Raw genomic sequence first — 16,769 nt, forward strand, 5'->3', positions numbered from 1 at the left:
CTGAACAAAGGAGAAAGTTTTATTACAATTTTATTCCCCCTCAGAGGCCATTCTGAATTTTACTATCCCAATATTTACTTATTATAATAATAAAACCTTGAGTAAACCATCAGGGAATAAGTTGTTCTAGGCAAGTGTTTCACATAACTGGAGTTTATGCACGTAGGCACTAAAATACTTTTCACTTTGAGCTGCTTGAAACCTATTGGGCATGAAGCATAATAAATGAAATATGGTGATGTGTTTTACCTTTTCTCGAGTTGAGATTAAGCTAAGTTCTTTGCGTGTGCCCTCTTCCCTGTAGGGCTCCAGTCATCACTGCTGCCTTAAAAGTCTTTTTTTCTTTTTCTTGATGGTTTGACAAACACAAGTTTACTTCTCTTACACAAATATCTAGAGGCAGGCAGCCCGGGGCTTATTTGGGGACTCCATATTTCTTCGGGGACTGCTTCACCTGGGAAGCCACCTCACATTCTAAGGTTCTAGGTAGATTTCTAGATCACGAGTCTGATCCCAGCAGCTGAAAGGAAGAACGAGGGTACCACCCCAGAAGCCCTGTGCAACCCTTTGCGTGCGCCCAATTAGCCAGAGTATGGCCGCGTGGCTATGCCGTATTTCAGCTGAGAGCATTAGAACCTCAAATAAAGTTTGGGTTCTGTTATCAAGCCCGGGAAAAGAGATATTAGGTGACAATAAGGAGTCACCCCAGAGTCCACCAGTGAGGAACTTGATGTGTCTGGTCCAAACAGCTGGGACAGGCAGGGCCAGCTCCACGGGTATGTGACCTGTGCAGCTGTAGCAGAGCCCACACTTGGTTTGATGATCTCCCACCGCTTTTGAAATTCCTTTTCTCTCCATATCTTTTATTAGTGGATATTGGTTCAACAGATTAATGGGTGTCATTTTAAGGTTTGTATGTGAGCCTGACGATACTTTATTCCCTCCAGCATCCTCTTGTCACACCCTCCCGCAAGTTTCACACTTTGGGGGTTTTGATCATATTCACTCCCCACTTCCCACCCTCATACCCCCTCTCCCTTCCTCCCTTCCTCTTGTCTAACAATATCCTTGCTTCTTATTCCAGACTTCACATATGAGGGAGAACATGGATATTTGTCTTTCTGATTCCAGCTTATTTTGTTCAAGACGATGATCTCCAGATCTGTCCATTTTTCTGCAAATATAAAACTTAGCTCCATTGATGACTGTATAATATTACTTCCTGTGTATGTGTCTGTCACAGTTTCTTTACCCAGTCATCTATTTATGGGCATCTAGGCTGATTCCATATCATGGTTACTGTGTATTATATGAACGTGGGTATACAGGAATCCCTATAGTCTGTTGATCTTAATTCCTTCAGGTATCTATCAAGGAGTGGTAGAGCTGGATCAAATGATAGGCCTACTTTTAGATTTTTGAGGGGTCAGAGATATAGCTCAGCAGCACAGCGCCTGCCTGGCAAGCATGAGGTCGGGAGTTTGATTTCTGATACCAAAAAAAAAAAAAAAAATGTAGATTTTTGAGGCACTTCCCTGCTAATTTCTGTAGTAGCTGTACTAATTTACATTCCCACTAGGTGTGCAGAAGATCTCATTTTCCCCTGCATCCTAGCCAGCACTTATTGTTTTTTGTATTATTGATGACAGCCATTCTGATGAAATCTCAGTTTTGATTTGCACTGAATAGCTAAAGATGTTGACCACTTTTCCATGTATTTATTGGCCATTTGTACTACTTCTGTTGATAAATGTCTATCCAATTCCTTTCTTCATTTATTGGTTGGGATATTTAATTTTTTTGGTATTTTTTTTAAGTGCTTTATACATAGTATATTATTAATCCTCTGTTGGAAGAATAGCTGGCAAAGATTTTCTCCCATGCTGTAGGCTGTCTCTGCGCTGTGTTAGTTGTTTCCCTTGCTATGCAGAAACTTTTTAATTTGATGCAGTCCCATTTGTTAATTCTTACTATTATTTCCTGTGCTATTAGAATCTATTCAAAAAGTCTTTGCCTATGCCTCTGGCTTTAAGTATTTCCCCTACATTTTCTTTTAGCAATTTTAAAGTTTCATGCCTTATATGTAGGTCTTTGATCCATTTTAAAATGATTTTTGCACATGGTGAGAGATAGGACTCATCTTATTATTCACATTTTTAATTCAGAATTTTTGGATAAACTTACTCATTTTTGCTTCTTGAGAAAATCAAAATAGAAGGGCTGGGGATTTAGCTCAGCAGCAAAGTGCCTGCCTGGCAAGCGCAAGGTTGTGAGTTGGGTTTCCGGTACCAGAGAAAAACCAAAAAAAAAAAAAAAAAAAAAAAATCAAAATAGAGTGAGAGTCTCCAAAATGATCATGGAATTTTAATTTGATTTTGTAGAAATTATTATGAAATTTGCATTAGGCCAACTAATATATATACATATTCCTAGGATGTTTTATTTACAGACATATCTTTGTTTTGTTTTGCATTTATATGTGGAAGTCTGGCTGAATATATATGTACATATAAAATTTCTTAAAAGATAGGAAATTCTTCTGAAAGCAGGAAGCAGTATACAGCCTATTGAATGATTGAAAAGAAATTTAATCTGGTCTCTGTTTTAGCCATGTATAAGAAGCAACCTAATGTGTCTGGGAACTGTAATGCCAGAAATTACCTGATTCCTGCGGGTCATTTCTCTCTCGCCTGCTAAGAGAATTTAAAGTGTGTACAACATGGTGAATGCGTATTTGTTGCCTCAGCCACTGACCTGGGGACTCATCTTCTGGCAGGTGAAGCTAAAGAGGGGAATCATAGATTCTAGATTCTGTGTACAATGACAAAGTCAGTGTTTGCATAAGGTGCTCCCTGATGTAGCGATGTCCTGTTTTCTTTTCAGCCGGACTTCCGGATATGAATTCAAAACAAAACAAAGAAAAGTCTGTAGATAAAACATGTTAGCTACAAAGACTGCGGACCGGAAGCACAGAGTTGATGTGATGTGATCAGTCAGTTCATAGGTCTGAATACAAGGAATCCTCTTTGTGACTGGTGAAGGGAAACCAGTTATGATGCCTGAAGCTGAGAAATGATAAGGAGAACGCAGAGGAACAGCAAGTAGAGCTGTGCTCTGATTCTGATGATCAGTTGGAGGGTTTTTTTCAGCTAGTTGAAGTTTTAATTTTTTTTCAAGTACTGGGAATTGAACCCAAGCCTTTGCACTGAGCTATCCCCCCAGCCTGCTTTTGATTATTAACACTGAGACAGGGTCTCACTAGATTCCTAAGTTTCCCAGGCGGGGTGTGAATTTGCCACCCTCCTACTTCAGCATCTCAGAATCCTTGGGTTCAGGTGTGCCCCGCTGTGCCTGGCTGAAGCTTAGTTTTTATAAACATGTATATTTTACTCATGTTAGTTTTCTGAGTGCTGAATAATCATTAGTTTGAACTGATGGACTCACTCCTCTGAAGATAGTACAGCCTGACTGAAACAAAAAAATTTACTATTCAACATTCACAAAACTAAATTTTCTATCTGACTGAGTGTAAGGCAAAAACATTGTGATGTGATGGATTTGAGGACATATACAACGGAGAGTATAAATGTCTGGGTGTACTTAAACATTCCAGGCTGATTATCAAGTTTTCCAGACAGCAGAATTGGTGAGGGCCAAGTCAAGGGCCCCAGTAGTAAAGGGGGACACAGGAAATGACTGAGTCACAGATAGAGCAAGCAGAGCAGCTCCCTGAGGTAAACATGGCGTGAAGGAGGATGGACTTAGGAAAAGGAGCCGAGGGGCTGGGCGTGGGGATCTGCCGGGCTGGTGGGTAGAGGAAGGGCCCCCAGCCCTCCTCAGGCTGCGCCTCTCCCACACCCAGAAACACTGTGACTCTTCCATGCTCTGTGATGCAAGCCCCAGGATCCTCAGAATTCAGTTATCTCGGGCAGCCTTGTGACTCAGATAATGGGGCAGGGTCTCTCTTTTCCGAGCAGCCACAGTGAGCCATGGCTGAGCTCCGACTCGCCTCTCTTGCATACAGACCCAGCTGCTCCTTTCTGAGTGACACACGGTTGTTCCCTCTATTCCTGTGCTATCTGTTGTGGAAACTATTTTTACCAATAGCAGAAGTATAAGGAAATACCAAAAGCAAGCAAGTGTGGGGGATCTGCCATGACAGGTTCCTTGTTGGTGTTTCTCATTTCAATTCTCACATCACTAAGAGTTTGATCGGTTTGAGAGACTCCCGAGATGGGAATCTGAGGAGAAGATAGGGCATCACTCTTTCGGGGAAGAGGCCAGACAGGGATGGGAGGAGATCAAAGCCTCCATCTGAGGCTCACACCTCATCTCTCTGGGTGCAGTAGAGTTCTAGGATACGGTCCCAAACAGCTCCCCTGGTCCCGATGGGCTGACTTGCTGACTGTGCTCTCTGAAGGAGAGCACACCACCTTGACACTTGATCGTGGGTCCCATCCCCGTGTCAGGAGTCCTTCACCAGGCCTTCCTCCTGCGGGCTGAGCAGGAGAGCAGCGCTGACCTCTAAGAGCTTCTGAGCGGATCCTGGAGCCTGAGTTCTGTTCTCAGGACAAGGGAACTCTGAGGGCTACAGGAGCTAATGCTAGCCTCAGGTTCTACTCCATCTTGGAGAAGAGGTTCTGACTGAACATCCTGGGTAGATCTCACCTACAACATCCTTGTTGAGCTCTTCAGAGGAGGAAATATTGACAATAGAAAAGCTAAGAAAAGCTAAGAAAAGGAAGGAATGAGTCCTTATTAATAAGTGGAGAGTCTTATTATGCCTGGAAACTGGATGTCTGAGCTTCCTCGAAACAGGAGCAATAGAAGTGAGTCCCAGCTCTCATTTCATTCCTTTTCTTCCCAGCGTCAATGTAGAGGCAAGAGGAGAAGCAACAGTGGAACCTTTAAAGGTATGTTGCTGCCTTTCACAGGACCTGCCTGAGCAGGCCTCCTCCTCTTCCTTCCATGTGGTCCCGAGTCCATGTCCTCCAAGTGCACCAGCTGATAAACACAGCCTCCTCAGGCACAGAGCCCTCAGAAGAGAGGCTCATGGGAAAGCAGTCAGACCCAAGACCCTTCCCAGCATCCCTGCCCTGCCTGCCAGGGGTGTGAGGCTGGGATGGACTTGAGCAGCGGGTGTGGCCCAACAGGTGGCCGTGTGAGATGGCCAGGAAGTTGCTCTGGAGTCAGAACTTCTGTCTCCTGATGTTGCATCAAGTACTCTATTCCTGGGTGCCCAGGCTCATCAGAGAGCTAACCACAGCCTTCTGTGTTTCACATGTTGATTTGGAGCATCACAGGGGATGATACATAAAGGCACTTTAAAAATGAAGCCATGTACACATGGGAACGTTCTTAATATCTATCATCCGTCATCATTTCACCTTATCTACCTATTCCTAGGGGATTCAGATCTTAACCCCTAAATGTTGTCCACAAAGGCACTCCTATGTGATCCCTGCATTTCTACCTTCATTAAATGTCACCCACTCTCCTGGTTTTCCAGGTCAGAGAACATGGCAGAGAAATGAGGAAGAGGGAAGGAAGCTGGTTTCTACCTGAAGAGGTGATTGGTCACTTCCTCTTCCCTGGTTACCTTTCTTGCTCGTTCTGTGCATTGCAGGGATTTGGTGTAGCTGCCCTGTCATGGGAGGGGTGCCCACACAGCAGGGACATGGGCGCAGGCCTTGGGAGAAGCTGGGGCGTGCTTTGCGAGGCTGCAGATGTGGGACCCCATGCTCTCCTTTCCTCATCCCATCTACAACTTCACATTTTCTTTTTTTTTTTTTTTTTTTTTTTTGGTTTTTCTCTGGTACCGGGAACTGAACTCATGACCTTGCGCTTGCCAGGCAAGTGCTTTTGCCACTGAGCTAAATCCCCAGCCCTAAGTTTACATTTTCTGTCCCTGCAGCCCCTGGGCCAGCTTCACAGTCACCCACTTTTGACACCTGCGTCCAGACACGCTGTATGGTGTGTGGCACAGCTGCTGAGGCCAGATGCCTGCTCGGTGGGCCTCGCTGGAAGATGCTGCTGAACTCTACGTCCTGATTGGCACCCATAAATTCTGTGATGAATCATCGTTCACTCTGACCTTGGCCCTCTAGGTAATCCCCCAAGACACCCAATTCAGCCTTTCCTGAGACTTCTCTGCCTCTGCCCTCCATTTTCTCCCCTAACCAGGTCATCTCTTTAACAATGGGATGGTTGGTTGATTGCGTCAACTTGAGTAAGAGAAGTTTAACTAAATTGGCTCAGCCCTAGGGCCACCCTCGGGCAGCTTCTCGCCTAGATGGTATAATGGGGAAATAAAGATGGATGGCTCTGCTTCTGTTTCTTCAGAGGAGCTCCAATGTTTGCCTTCACTTTGGATGTCATCGCCTGGCTTCCAGTACAGCTCTTTCACCCTTCCGGTGTAGACTCTTCAGCCTTCCGTTGCAGACCCATCAGCCTCCTTGGACCGAATCCTTCAGTCTCTGGTGCACAGACCCTCTGCACTCTTCCTCATCTGACTCTGGGTGCTATTGAAAGCCAGTCTTGTAGATTCTTGTATGTTTGTATATCTTGTGTTATATCTGTTGTGCTAGTATGCACTGATGGATACAAACACATTCACTTTTGCTCTCAGCACTGGTAGCTCTGATACCGCACGATGGATCTGACAGATAGGTTCCAGCCCCTTTATGTACAACAAAGAATTGCAAAGTGTACATCCGACGGTCCCGGTTGACAAAAATGTGGCACAAATAGAAAAGTGGTGCCAGAATGACAGGCAAGTAAAAATCACACACAGCACACAGATGCGTCAGGCTTTTGAATTCTAGAGGATGCACACCGCAGCCTGGGTGCCTTTCGCTGGGTCTCTGGGTAAGACTGACAGGAATGCTTGACAGGATGCCGAGTCATCTCAAGGGTTTTCTAGTGCACAGGACTTTCCCAGAGTTCATTCTGATTTAATTACATGTAGGAGATGCAGCCTATATTTTTGTGAGCCATTAACAAGGTTAGAGTGGGGAGAAAGTTACTGAGGTCAGGCCAAGGGATGTAACAAGCGTGTGCTCTGGCCTGCAGCTTTACCTGTGTCCTGGGTCTCTGTTATGTTCTGCTTCTCTCAGTACACTGGAAGGAGGATTGGCCCTGGGGTGTTGCCCATCCATACTCAAGTGATGGAGAGGAGCGGTCTCTCAGCCCCTATTTTGCTACCTGTACTGGCTCTGCTACCAGAGCCTATTCCTTCCTTTGATTCCAAATTCCTAACAGGTCATTTCCCAACCTAAATGCATGGATTTCCATCCCTCCCACCAGCACACTCATAGAGCAGAATGTGTTCTTCAGAGAGAAGCCACTTTGCCTCTGGTGGGCAGTCCTAGTGGCCTGTCTGCTTATGTCCCAACAACCGGTCAGGAACCATTTCAGCTTGGCAATGTCTGACGTCGCCTGGAGGAAGCCTTCTGCTAAGAACATGCTCCCTTCCCACTGGGCCACAATGTAAATTAACTGGGGTTTTTTGTCCCTTTGTTTTTCTGAAGCCACACTTGAGGGACACATTGCAGCCCATCCTGAAGAGTGGTGTAACTGCTGGATTCTTAGCCCTAATGTCCTGGCACTCTTGGTGACACAAATCAAAAAGAAGGGTGGAAGGAAAAGAAAGAGAACAGAATCCTTTCCAGAGAAAATGTCAAACTGAACTCTCCAGAGAAAATGTCAGTCAGCTGCTGAGAGTAGATCTCCACAGTCTTCATTACTTTTTGGAGCAGCAAAACCAAACCAGAGAAGACACATGTGTATTCCTACGGCAAACAGAAACACTGAAATAGCATCCATGATTTGGAGGCAGATTTATTTTACATCGACAGGCACTGGTTGGGATCATTCCAAAAATCAGGCCCTGGTCTCTGGTGCTCTAGGGCTTTTATGAGATAAGCAAGCAGGAAGTACAGAGGCAGAATGGCTTGTCAGTTGGGGATTGGTTTATACAACGAGCATCACAGTGACCAGCCATTTCTAACAGACAGGAGCAACCAGATCTGGAACCAAAACTGTTACCTGGGCAACTAGAGACTGAAGTATACTGGTGTGTGTGTGGGGGGGGCATTTTCTGTTACAGTATCAGTGGCACTCATCCCATTGGGGGTATCAGAAGACCCGTTACAACAAAAACACACCAGATCTTATAGGACCTTGGATCTCTACATAGTGAGTCCCCGAGTGTCTTGTCCCGGCTTCAGAGATCGCCAACCCTTCTAACCCCCACCTCTGTCCTTGCTGGAGGTCCAGCCTCAACCCTTGCCCCAGTCCTGGTCCCAGCATCTCTCTCTTGTTTGGGTCCAGGCCCAGCTTCAGGCCCTGCTCCCAGTCCTGCTACCCTCTCTCTCTCCTGGATCAGGACCTGTGGGATGAGCCTTGACAGACCCCAGAATGAGGCATAGTCCCTCATGTCATGTCAAACGCATCACCATTACAGGCCTCAGTAGGGACCAGTGACTCCCAAGTAAACATGGAAAGCCAATTGGTTAATATGCTTCCAGCTCAGAGCTGCTTCACAGTGGTCTCCATCAGCTCCACTTCTAATAGGCTTCATCCAATCCACTTGACGCTTCCCTTCTGGCAGAATCTGCCCTTTCCAGAACCACCTTCCTTATGTGACTGACCACTACTGATTGATAGTTCAAACTCAGCTGGCTGGTCCTACAGTGAATTCGCGTCAGCTCCAGCACTAACCGGTAGCCAGTTACCCACGTCACACCCCATTCTCCTGTGCTTCCTCTTGGGAACAAACCCCCATGCTGCTCAGGTCGCTGACTCCTTTGTCCACTCTTTCCCTCGCTGCTCACATATACGCCAAAGCTCTGCACTTCCTTCACACCGAGGCCATCTCAGAGGCTAGTACAAGCCCCGGGCTCACCACAGTGGACATAGAAGCCATCAGATGGAGGCACTGCATCAGACATCTTTACAAAAACTGTGCCCGTTTCCCATTTCCTTCTTTCTTCCTGCAATACACAGAGAGATTTCCTTCCAAGGTCTCAGATTCAAAGGAATTAGACTTGGAGTGTTTTTAGTGGGAGACAGCTAAACTCCGGTCCTGGTAGGCTGATCCAACCTTGTCAGAACGTCCCTAGTGCTCTCGCCTCTCTTCACGAGGCAATCAACGTTTTTGAATTTTTAAATCTTTTCATTCCAAAAGTGTTTAAATATACTCAGGAGCAGATAGAACAGTGGAATTCCCCATGTACTTTCAACTCAGTTTTCACAGTTATTATTTAATATGCATTGATGCATCCTGAGCCACTGCTATCCCTAACTAATTTTGTGGCCATAGGGGTTTATGAGCTGCCCACTTGCTCCCAAATTCCCTCTATCCATACATCCAGGGAAATGGCAAACGTCCAAACAGAGGCTGGTCCCCGATCACACTGCTGCGTGGTGAAAGCAAGCAGACCACTGAGGTCTGTGTTGGAAGCAGGCAGCAAAGGGGGCCAAGTGTCACTTCTGGGCCCCTCAGAAAGCCACAAACAACCAGCCTGGCTTCTCACCAGAGAGGGTGGGACCACCACATCCTTCATAACCTGAATCCCTACTGCTTAACCTTCTCAGGAGCTCAAAGCCCACACCGTCTCCAGGACTGTCTCTTGCGGCTGCCTCCCACCTGTAACTGCAGTAGGGGGGCCTCAAAGACCCTAAGTGTGGTTGCTCAGTCACCTCCGAGTCCTGGAATAGCTCAGTTTTAAACAATAAACCCCTTCAGAGAACGGCTCCTGACTCGAGCGTTCCTAAGTATGGAGGGTGCTGCTGTGGATTTCCTCTCCAACACTAGCCTGCCATGCCTTCGTGGTGGAGGAGAAGCTGTTCATGTCACAGCAGTGGGAAAGCACAGAGCCAAGGGGGAGCTGGGAAGGGAGACACCCGTCCAGACCGTACGCTGTGGCCCACTTCCTAACACAAGACAGCTATAATTCCCCCATAATCCAATCACCTTAAGTGACCTGTGGACCATTTTAGATCTACACCCTAACAGTGCACAGACATTTCCCTGCCTTGATTTATTCAGCATCTTTCATAGCAGAAGCACAGACGAGGCTTTGAAGGAGATACACATGTGAAGCTGAAGCCGGGTAGCAGAACCAGCCTCATGTCAGCTCAGCAGCTGTCCCCATTAGCATTTTACATTACTATATAATCAAAATCTTGCTTTCTCTGGGTTACATTTTATAATATTCATTGTCTCACATTATTAACAATTACCAATTTCCATGCTGAGTGGCTGCGTAATAACACATGGCGTTTCATGCCACCATTTACTGAACGATTTCCTAGTGGGACGACATTTGGGTTGTCTAGTTTTTGACAATTACAAATAATGCCGACAAAATTTATTGATTTTTTTTTTTTTTAGGCTAGATCACTGTGAGTGACACTACTCACATTTGTTTTTAAGGCTTTTAGAATACAGGAAATATCTGTCCTTTCAAGTTCTGTGACTCTTTGGGTCACGTAATAACCTGCCAGGCACCCCCTCTGGTGCTAATCCAACACTTGATCCTGTGCTCCCACCCAGGGTGCCTTCACCCTCTGTCCACCCTCCCACCCAACGCCCAATTATTAGTTCCGATAATTACAGGGTGGCATTAGAGCTACTGGGGATAGAAAGAAAATATAACTTCTGCTAGTGAAAAAAATGTGGGAGGGGTGTAAAAATGCAGCATCCACAGACCACTTCTCAAAAGAGCCCAAAGGTTTTCGGAGACACGGGTTCATTAATTTTACTGGTTTGTTATTTTTCTCTCTGATACAGATCCAAATATAAATCTCATGCATTGGCTTGCATTTTATTTTATTATATTTTATTTCATTGACTTGTATTTTACACATTGACTGTGTTCTTGTTTTTTTGAAATTACTTACAATGGCTTCAATACTTGAAACTTATGATTCACGTAGACAGCAAAGGCCCCAAACTGAATCTGCTCATTACTTACCCATAAGAACATTGGAATGGTAATCCCAGCACTCGGGAGACTGAGGCAAGAGGATCTTTGTGAGTTCGAGACCAGCCTGGTCTACAGAGTGAGCTCACGGCTGGCCTGAACTGCACAGCAAGACCCTGTCTCAAAAAGACAAAACAAAAACAAAAATAAAAACAAAAACAAAACCATGGAATGACAGAAAAGTTGAGGAACCCAGCCTGGAACATCCTGGGCAGAATTAAAAGGGTGTGCAGGGCAAAGCTTTAAGTGAAATTTGTACAAGCAGTTTGCTTTTTTCAGACCTGTTTTTTTACCTTCTTGCATATATAAACTTATACTTTCTGACTTTTTGTGCATTTTTGATATGGACATTAATAGAATAATGGCTCCCCCAAAGATGCTCATGTCATGCTAAATGAAAGAGCCAGACCCTAGAAGACAGGGGGTCATATTTTCACTTACATGAAATGTCTAAGAGAGTCAAGCTCACAAACACAGATGTGGAAGTGAAGTTACCGAGAAAGAGCCGGGGAAGGGACTTCAGAGAGAGTGCCTGATAGGTGCAGACTTCCTGTTTGGGGGGTGAGAGGGCTTGGAAACAGAGTGGTGATTATTATACAATACTGTGAGTGTGAGAATACATACCATGAATTGTACATTGTAAGAATGGTTAAATAACAAATTTTATGGTGTATGTATTTATATTTTAATGAAATACATGTAAATATTAATAAAGAAAATCAAAACAAAATTTCATAACAAAATTCCTATACATATCCCTTTTACTTATTTATTTCTCTTGCATAATTGCTCTGGCTAACATTTCAAGGACTATGTCACACAGGAGTGGTTGGGGCTGGGGATTTAGCTCAGCGGCACAGCGCCTGCCTGGGAAGCATGAGGTGGATTCCCAGTACCAGAAAAAAAAAAAAAAAAAAAAAAAAAAAAAAAAAAAAAACCAGGAGTGGTGATATTGAAGTCTTCGTTCCTGGTTTTAGAGGAAAAGTTTTCAGTGTTTCTCAATTTGATATGATGTTAATATGATGTAGTAGGTTCATCATGCATGGATTTTATCAGATTGGGATGTGGTCCTTCTGTACCTATTTTTTTCAGGGCTTTTATCATGAGTAGATGTTAAATTTTGTTTTTCTTTTTTTTTTGGTACCAGCAATCAAACTCAGGACCTTGAGTTGCTAGGCAGATGCTGTGCCACTGTGCTTTATCCCCAGCAAGTTTTTTTAAAGGTTTATGTTTCTGCATCTGTTTCCTTATGTGGTGAATTACATTTATTGATTTGTTTGTGTTGAACCATCCTTGTATCCCTGAATGCAGCCTACTTGGTCATAGTGTATGATTTTTCTGGCAATATGATGCATTCTGTTTGACAATATCTTGTTGAAGATTTTGGCATCTATGTTCATTAGAGAAGCTGGCATATAGTTCTGTTTTTGTGGTTGGATCCTTACCTGACTTGGGGATTAAGGTAATGCTAGCTTCTAAGAATGATTTTGGGAGTACTTCTTCTTTCTCCATTTCATTAAAAAGTTTGAGGAGTATTAATGTTGGATCTTTCTTAAAGTTCTTGTAGAATTAGGCTGGAATCCATTAGGCTGTTGATTTTTTAAAATTATTAAGTATTTTTATTACTACTTTAATTTTATTGCCTGTTACTGGGTTGTTCAAGATTTTTAAGTCTTCTTGGTTCAGTTTTAGTAATTCACATGTATCTAGTAATCTCTACATTTCTTCTGAGTTCTACAATTTTTTGGCATTTTGGTTTGTGAAGTAGTTGCTAATAATTTTCTGGATTTTAACAGTGCCCGTGGTGATTTCATTCATTTCATTTCTAATTGCATTGATCTATGTCTTTTCTTTCTTTTTTTGGTAAGATTAACTAGGAGTTTGTTTATTTTGTTTATTCTTTCAAAGAACCAGCTTTTCATTCATTAATTTTTTATATTGTTCTTTAGCCTCTATCTTGATTTTTGCTTTGATCTTTGTAATTTCCTTTTTTGTATTAGCTTTGTTCTTTTTTTTTTTTTTTTTTTTTGCAGTACCAGGGATTGAACTCACGACCTTACGCCTGCCAAGCAAGCACTTATGCCACTGAGGTATATCCCCAGCCCCTTTGTAATAGCTTTCGATATGGATTGTTCTTGTTTTTCTAGGGTGTTGGATGAATTACTATACTATTTATTTGAGCTCTTTCTGTTTTTATGATGTGGACATTCACAGTGATAAGCTTCCCTCACAGAATCGCTTTCATCTTGCCCCATAAATCCTATAATGTTGCCCTGGCATTATTATTTAATTCTAGGAATTTATTTCTCCCTTAATTTCTTCTGCGGCCCACTGATTATTCAAGAATATGTTGTTTAATTTCCACATGGATGCATAGTTTCCATGGTTTCTTTTGCAATTAGTTTCTAGTTTCACTGTATTTTGATCTGATAATATGTATGGGATATTTTCAATTCTTTTGCCTTTACTTAAGCATGCTGTTTTAATTAATATATGCTTATTTTGGAGAAAGTAGCAGGTGCTGCCCCAAAGAATGTATTCTGTTGCTGTTGCAGGAAACACTCTGTATACATCTATTAAGTTGATTTGTTGAAATGTTTGATTCAACTCTAACAATTTTTGCTTATTTTTTGTTTAGTAGAACTATTTGTGATAGTGGGGTACTGAGGTCCCTCCACTATAATTGTATTGATGTTTATCTGATCTTTTATGTTCATTAATTTTCATTTTATAAAGCTGGGTGCACCATGGCTTGGTGCACATATGTTTATGATTGTTATCTCTTCCTGTTGAATAGTTCTGTTAACCAATACATAATGTCCTTCTTTTTCTGTTTTGGTCAGCCTTGGCTTGAAGTTCATTTCATCTAAAATTAGGATAATTATTCCTGCTCATTTTTGGGTTCCTGTTGCATGGGATATTGTTTTCCATCCTTTGATATTTCTTTCTGTGTTAAAAGTTTCTTGTATACAGCCTACCATTGGATTTTGCTTCTAGATCCATTCTGCTGATCTGGTGTCTTTTGATTGATGAATTGAGTCCATTCACATTAACAGTTATAATTGATAGATATTGACTTACTCCTGTCATTATATTATTTACCTTTCATTGTTTTGTCATCTTTCCCTTCTACCTGATTGCTATCCCTACCTGATGCAGTCATTTATTGGACCCTTTGGCACTATTAGCTTCTTTGTCTCTTCCTAGGATATCCTTGAGAATTTTTTGGAGTGTTGGTTTGATGGTCATGAATTCTTTAGGTGCTCTTTTTCATGGAAATTATCTTATTTCTCCATCTATTTTGGAAGATAATTTGGCAGGATATATCAGTCTTGGTTGGAAGTTGTTTTCTTTTAGGGCTTGAAATACTTCATTCTAAGCTCTCTTTGTTTTTAAGGTTTGTGTTGAGAAGTCTGCTGTAATTTTATAGATGTACCTTTATGTGTGATTTGTTGCTTTTCCTTAGCAGCTTTTAAGATTTTGTTCTTATGTTGGATTTCTGGAAGTTTAATTAGGATGTGGCATGAAGTTATTGCATTTTTCTGATCATGGCTATTTGGGTTCTATATGCCTCAGTTGTCTTCATTTAAATTCTTTTTTCTTGTCTGGAAAGTTTGCTATTACTTTTATGAGCAGGTTTTTTATGCCTTTTGTGCTGGCGGCTGATTTTTCATTTATTCCACTTACTCTTCTATTAGTTCTTTGAGTTATCTGGCAGCTGTGGAGCCTGTTTCTCATGTTCTTTTCTATATCTGACACTCTGTCCTCACATTGGTTTCTTCTGCTCCCAATGCATTTCTAATCTGGATTTTTATTTGTAACTTCTTTATGGATATCCATGCTTTTCTATGCTGAGCATTCATGCTTTGCATCTGTCTTTAAAAGATTTTTATTAGTGTCTTCTCTAGATTCATTGATCACTTGTTTTATTTATGATCATTATCTGTTTAGTTGTATCTCCTTTAAATTTCACCAAATACCTTATTGAACAGTTTTGTTACCTCCTTTGATATTCTTTCAGATGTTTCTGCTGTGTGGCTTGTGTTTTCTCCCCCTCTACCCACCCCACATCAGTTTGGGAAAGTTGGGAGGTTTTGGAGGCATTTTGCTGCTTTGTCTTCTCACGTTTCTATTTTTTGTCTGTTTTCTGTGCTAAGGTTTGCAGCTTCTTTGGCGCAGTGCCTGGTTCTTTGGGAATGGGTAGCAGTGTTGTTTCTAATCCCAGGCAATCCAGACATTGGCACCCCAAGAAAACCAAGCGAGAGCAACAGCTATGTTACCTTGGCAGTATAATTTATGAATTATACTTGGTATACAACTGATTTATGAATTATAACCGAATGTACCACTTATGAAAACTGCACCTGTATGACCCAAGTGGGACCACATTTTGGGGCCACATTCCTAAGTTCCCAGTGCACCACATCTTGGCCCTTCCTAAACTCCCACAGCACCTGGCCCAACTTTCTGCCCCAGTGACTGCTCCTCTGAATGCGGGAACCAGGTCTTACTAAACTTGACATCTGTATCACAGACTTTACATTGCCATCCTTATTTTTAAAAATAAAGGCTTCTTTCTATTTAATAAGTACTAGGTGGGAAGGTAACATTTTTCAGAGTGTCCTAAAAAATTAAAATATTAAGATGCCCAATGATAACTGTATCCTAAGAAATGCCACCTAGAGATACTATAGCCCAAGGACCTACTGAGCTTTTGTATTTGGCCCCAGCATCTCTCTCCAACGTCTTTCCTAACAAGGTCTTTCTTCCTGAATTTTTCCCTAACCCCACCTGCCTACAGCTGGCGTAGAGCCCTAAGACTCTCTAGACTGTGTTCCAAAGTGGCATCTCATCCATTTATCCTCCCTCCTTTTGCCCCATGAACTTGGACAACTGCCAATTAAGTCAGAAAGAGGTGCAGAGGCTGTTATCAGTCCACAGTAGGCACTACGCATCTCCTTCCTGTGGTGGCACTAGGCGGGTACAAGGGCTTCGCTGGTGGGAGTGTCACCGCCTCAGATACTGACTCAACTCTTATTATCCCAGAGCTGCGAGGTCAGGCCAAAGTTGACCACAGTAGCAGCTGTTCCAAAACCTCAGAGAAGCCCTGTCCTTGTGTGGGGATAGACACATGGAAAGAGGAGGGAAACCAAGCAGGGCCTGCAGCTGCCTAGGCATCATTCAGACTCTGCCAATCACCTCTTCCGGAGACCTGCACTTTGCCAATGGGTATGACCCACTGGGTATGGTCAATAAAGGGAAAGTGGCAAATCCACACGCCCTTTCTGTTCCTATTCTCCCAAGTAGTACTACCCCACACATGCAGTGGACCGGTGAACATTAAACTAAAGGAAACTTTGTCATAAAAGACCTAGGTTGCCACCTAACATGTCACATAAAATTTTCATCCTTAGTCACAGAAAGATTGTATTTTTACAGAAAATGAATTGGAAAATACAAAGGAAAAATAAAAATCTGTCATTCTGCCATCTGGGCATAACAACTGTCCCTTCTCCCTCAGTCTCCATACGGTTGACCTGCTTTTATTTTTGTTCATAATTCTGTATATTACTCTATTTATTTACATGCTCACTGTCTAATTATTCCAGTGGAATGTGGAATATTCTCTTCATGAGAGCACAGGACTTGTCCCCTGGCTCCAGAACAGGCTGGCTCAATAAATATCTGTTACATGAATAAATACTTGGGTGTGTCATCTTCTCTTTTTACCTGATGCAGGTACACATACATATACCCCTCTTTACACACGTTTTATAATTT

This window comes from Chinchilla lanigera, unplaced genomic scaffold, assembly GCF_000276665.1.
Source record: "Chinchilla lanigera isolate Chin_1 unplaced genomic scaffold, ChiLan1.0 scaffold00028, whole genome shotgun sequence".
NCBI lineage: Eukaryota > Metazoa > Chordata > Mammalia > Rodentia > Chinchillidae > Chinchilla > Chinchilla lanigera.